The sequence below is a fragment of the Astyanax mexicanus genome, chromosome 7 (assembly GCF_023375975.1).
Source record: "Astyanax mexicanus isolate ESR-SI-001 chromosome 7, AstMex3_surface, whole genome shotgun sequence".
Classification (NCBI taxonomy): Eukaryota; Metazoa; Chordata; class Actinopteri; order Characiformes; family Acestrorhamphidae; genus Astyanax; species Astyanax mexicanus.
This window is the reverse complement of record NC_064414.1, coordinates 48,146,678-48,152,677: the sequence shown is the minus strand read 5'-3', so window position 1 is coordinate 48,152,677 and position 6,000 is coordinate 48,146,678.

Here is a 6,000-nt window from a genome sequence, read left to right as displayed (position 1 = left end):
CGTTTTTCTTTGTGCTTGTTTTTATTTGATATTTTTTTAACCAATGTTGTCGATATTTATTAAACTTATAAAGCAGTCATTACAATTCAGATATGTTAAATATGTTTTGTTTTGTCAATATTTTTGGAAGGCCCTCAGTGCACAGTCATCTTCAGATCATGCCAGAGCAGAGACTGTAAAAAAAGATGGACGCCGTGTCGTCGTTCCCATTCATTCAATGAAAATGAAGCCAAAATCTTCCACCATGTTGGCGATCCTGACACCCGATTCTGCACAGTAGAGTCCAGAGGAGGGAGAAAGACTGTGGAGAGCAGCCTACTCATTTAAATAACCCCGCCCCTGAGGGCTGCCTCGCGGTCACAGGCTGCAGAGCGGGGCGGAGCGGAGCTGACGGTCTGTTATTGGTCCCGCCCATAACCAGCCCTTTTACAATAACCACACCTTTTTTGAATAGAGCTCGATATCGTTTTTAAAAACAAATTCTGTGGGGATATAAAAATATGACAATATAAGCAGAGGTTACACTAGCTTTTGCATTTAAATAATGTAGGTAGAATTACAGTATATTAGAAAAAAACGTGATTGAAAGTTGTCTGTTTTGCCATTGAAACCTATGGGAATGGGTGGGGTTACACAGCTTTCTGAAACCGAACAGCAGGGGGTGCCTGACCTGTGGTGGCTTCACTTTTGAGAGACGATGCTCTGTCTAGCTATATACAGTCTATGTGCCAGAGCATCACAAAATAAATAATTATTTAAGATTCAAATTTAAACTTAGTTTGATCTGTGCTTTAAGGTCATTGTCTTGTTGCATTACCCAGTGTTTCTTCAGCTTGTGCTTGTGGAAGACTGCCCTTATACTCTCCTTCACAATGTACAGTACAGGCCAAAAGTTTGGACACACCTTCTCTTTTTCAATGCTTTTTGTTTATTTTCATGACTATTTACATTGTAGATACTCACTGAAGGCATCCATACTATGAATGAACACATGTGGAGTTTTATGTACTTAACAAAAAAAGGAGAAATAAAAAATAATAATAATTATATTCCAGTTTTTTCAAAATAGCTCCCTTTGCTCTGATTACTGCTTTGCACACTCTTGGCATCATTCTCTCAATGAGCTTCAAGAGGTAGAGTCACCTGAAATTTTTTTCCAACAGTCTTGAAGGAAGGCGTTCCCAGAGGTGTTTATTAGCACTTGTTGCTCCTTTGTCTTCTTCACTCTGTGCTCCAGCTCACCCCAAACCTCAAATCTGGATTGGGTTCAGGTCTGGTGACTGTGGAGGGCGGCTCATTTTTTGTTAAGAACATAAAACTCCACATGTGTTCATTCATAGTTTTGATGCCTTCAGTGAGAATCTACAATGTATATAGTCATGAAAATAAAGAAAACGCATTGAATGAGAAGGTGGGTCCAACTTTTAGCCTGTACTGTATGTTCTTATTCTTCTCTTAATGATTACAAGGCGTCCAGGACCTAGAACAGTAAAGCATACCTAAACTATGACCCAGTTATCAGAAATCACCCACCCAGAGCTTGTGTTGCATCAGGCCGACTCTGGTTTAAATCAGACTCTGATTCTGGTCCAAATGCTGAGCTCACAACCGGCCCGAGTGCTGCAAGTGCAGACTCTTTAGTTACACAGTATAAACCATACATGGTCTTGATTCAACATGGCTGATGCTCAGTCTCAGCCAGTGCTGACATACATCATGTCAAGTCAAGAGTCAGAGTCAAGAGGCTTTTATTGTCATTACATCTGAGTACAGGTACACAGTGTAATGAAATTACGTTCCTCCAGAACCATGGTGCAACATAGAACAACAAGCAATAGACAACATAAAGTGCAGGAGTGACGACAGTGCAACATAAAATATAAAATTATAACACTAAATAACAATAAATACAATAAATACAAAAGACGAGACAATTTAAGACAGGACATTGCAGTACCGATACGGTATAATAAAGTGTATAGTGAGGATAAGGTGCAGAGATGTGTAACATACTGTAACATATAGAACATATATAATTACAGCAGTTACTGAGGTAGATAGTTTAGTTTTTAAGAGTGCAGCAAATATTGCTGAAGGAATAGAGTCATGTCAGTCTCTGTGTGCTGAGTGGGTGTGTGTGTGGGTGAAGTTCAGTCTTTGTGTGTGTAAAGGGGGGGTGTGAGTGTGTTGGGTGAGTGTTGGGTGAGTGGTGGGTGGGGTGAGGTTTAGCTCTGTCTCTGTGTGTTGAGGAGTCTGACTGCCTGGTGGATGAAGCTGTTGCAGAGTCTGGTAGTGGAGGCTCGGATGCTCCTGTATCTTCTGCCTGACGGCATCAGAGCGGAGTCCGTGTGAGGAATGGGTGGGGTCATTCACAATGCTGGTGGCTTTGCGGATGCAGTGTGAGGTGTAGATCTCGGTGATGGAGGGAAGAGGGACTCGGATGATTTTCTCAGCTGTCCTCACTATCCGCTGTAGGGTCTTGCGGTCTGAGGTGTTGCAGTTCCCAAACCAGACGGTAATGCAGGTGCTAAGGATGCTTTCTACAGTCAGGATGCTTTCTACAGTCCCTCTGTCATATATATGCCACGTCTAAGATGATTCTTCATGCTATCTGAGGATGCATCCACCAACATTCTTCAAAGTTGGGATGTTCTTCACAGTTTCTGATGTTGGTATGCAATGTTTTTTGTTCTTCACAGCACTGTGCTCGTCTATTCTGTTTGCCCTCTTGCATTTTTGTTATACTTACATCTTTTAGATCAAACTAACTTTAATATCAGACAAATATAACCTGATTAATTATAAAAAAGCATGTTTTAAATGATGATTTCATTTATTAAGAGAGAAAAAACTATCCAAACCAATCTAGCCCTTTTGTGAAAAAGTGATTAATCACACTTCACTACTCTCCACAACCAGGCCTGATTACTGCCAGACCTGTAGAATTAATAAATCACTTAAATACAACCTGTCTGACAACACGAAGCAGATAAAAGACCTCAAAAAGCAGCACATTATGCCCCGATCTGAAGAAATTTAAAAACAGATAAGAAATCAAAGTCATTGATCATCTATCAGTCCTAGAAGTGGCCGGCCGGCCTAAACTATTCCAAAAGGGCATGGGCCACTCATCCAGGAGGTCACAAAATAACCCAGAACCTCAGTTAAGGTCGGTGTTAATGATTTAATAATAAGAAGAAATATATTGATGAGCCTCAGGACTTAAATAAAGTAAATATTCTTTGGACTGCAAATAAATGCTCTAAATAACAATATTTGTATTTGGAATTTGGGAGACATGTTGTCAGTAGTTTATAGAATAAAACAACAATGCTTATCTTACTCAAACATATAACTATAAATAGCAAAATCAGAGAAACTGATTTAGAAATTTAAGTACTTTATTTTTCCAGAGCTGTATTTTAGCATGCATATTTTTATGAGCCAGACATGTGTGTGACACATTTCAGAATACTACTTATATAAACCAGAGGACCTTAACCTCTATCCCAGCCAGCAGGAAGAGCTGATTTGTGTAATGAAGTTTTAATGTATGGCAGATGTATTGTATAAGCTTACGGAAGTAAAGCTGATTGAAATAAAACACTGAGAGTGTCCTCGGGTGTCTATGTCTTACAACATTAGCCAAGTATGGAATAATTGATTAGTGAGCCTATAATTTCAAATTCCTTTGTTCTAAAACCAAGCAACACGTGTTTTGTTCATTCAAGAAACATTAAAGGCATAGTTCGGTATTTTTGACATGAGTCTGTATGGCATCATCATAACCAGTGTCGTGCATCCACACTGACTTACCCCCCACAGCGTCCTGTGAGCCGAGTTCTTGTCCAGTTTAGGTCAAAGCGAAAGTAGTCCGGCATGTTTGCTGGGGTCAGGAAAATAACTCCTTTTTCTTCCCAAAGCAGTACGTGTTCAAAAGAGTGATTTATTTACATCACAAAAAACTAACCCTGCAAAAGTCACGCCTCGTAAATCACTTGGGTCCTACTTTCTCTCATTTCGTATCAGTGCGCGTCATTCTGACAGCGAGCTGCGCACGCGTCAACTTGTTCTGTGTTTTGGCAGTGCTTAGCAGCTGTGTTCAGACTAGCAACGCAAACGAGCTAACTTTAGGGAGAAGTCTATTGGCTTTTATAAGCTTTGTAAACACATATATATATGTACAGCTAGGTGTGTGTGTGTGTGTGTTAAAATGGTGCGGACTTGTGACTATCCAGGCTGTAGCAACAAAGATGTGGCTGATTCTCCGCAGAGTTTTCATCGTTTTCCTGTGACTGATGTTGCTCTGAGGAAACTTTGGGTACTAGCGCTGGGCATCCATCTGGACACAAAAGTGGAAAAAATAAAAAAGCTTTGTGTTTGCAGTGCGCACTTCAGTCCCACTCGTGGCAACAGTAGCATTCCACCTCGGTCTGCATTATTTCGCACTTGAAACAAGTGCACCAGGATTTGTCGGCCACCCTGGGTATCGCAGCTCCAGCAGTGGCTCCAGTTTCATCTTCCACCACTTCTCTGTCCACCCTCTCTCTTTCTGCCCGATCTAATTCCATTTGGCGAAGTTCAACATCTGTATACTCGGGTTCATAAAGATATCCCCGTGGCTCTGAGCGGTGATCAATGTTTTCCTCGTCACTCTCGTAGTCAGACATGTTCTCGAGGCGAGAAGTAAACAAAGCGACCCAAACACGTAGGCTAGCTGTCAGGTTGCAGCGCTGCGCGCATTGATATGGAACGAGAGAAAGTAGGACCCAAGTGATTTACGAGGCGTGACTTTTGCAGGGTTAGTTTTTTGTGATGTAAATAAATCACTCTCAGGAGTTATTTTCCTGACCCCAGCAAACATGCCGGACTACTTTCGCTTTGACCTAAACTGGACAAGAACTCGGCTCACAGGACGCTGTGGGGGGTAAGTCAGTGTGGATGCACGACACTGGTTATGATGATGCCATACAGACTCATGTCAAAAATACCGAACTATCCCTTTAATACCTGAAAATGAAGGATATAATAAATGCAATAATACATTTTAACACAGTAGGGCTGGACAATATGTCTAACATTTATAGCTAAATATATTTATCAAATTCAGCACATTATATAAGAGTCAAGAAAACTACTAACAACTCACAACATATATCTGTACCAAGAAACTATTAAAAGATGAATGGCAATTAAAGTAATGTTTCCTGTAATGAACATCAGTCAATGACAAATGCTGTTAATGTTTTGTTAAATTGTTTAAAACTCATCTTACAATTATTGAAACCTTTCCTATTGTGATAGGAATATATATATATATATATATATATATATATATATATTGAATTATTGCATAACATTGCAACCTAAACTTAGACTTAACTTACACCTCAGTCTAAACCTAATTTTAACCCACAAACCGACCTAAACTTAGACTTAACCTACACCTCAGTCTAAACCTAATTTTAACCCACAAACCGACCTAAACTTAGACTTAACCTACACCTCAGTCTAAACCTAATCTTACCCCACAAACCGACCAAAACTTAGACTTAACCTATACATCAGTCTAAACCTAATCTTACCCCACAAACCGACCAAAACTTAGACTTAACCTACACCTCAGTCTAAACCTAATTTTAACCCACAAACCGACCTAAACTTAGACTTAACCTACACCTCAGTCTAAACCTAATTTTAACCCATAAACCGACCTAAACTTAGACTTAAACTACACCTCAGTCTAAACCTAATCTTACCCCACAAACCGACCTAAACTTAGAACCTGGACTGGATTCTGCACAACACCAGTGAACTCCCATCAGAAAGCGTTTTGGATTATTATGCTTCTTCGCAGAGGATCATTAAAGCATTTAAACAGGTGAATACTCTTTCAGTAATGTTGAGCAGTGTAATGCTGAGCAGTGTTGTCTGTGTTAGAGCTTTAAAAAACAGATAATTAGAGAAAGTGGCTCTCAGTTCAGCAGCGCTTCCCTAAAG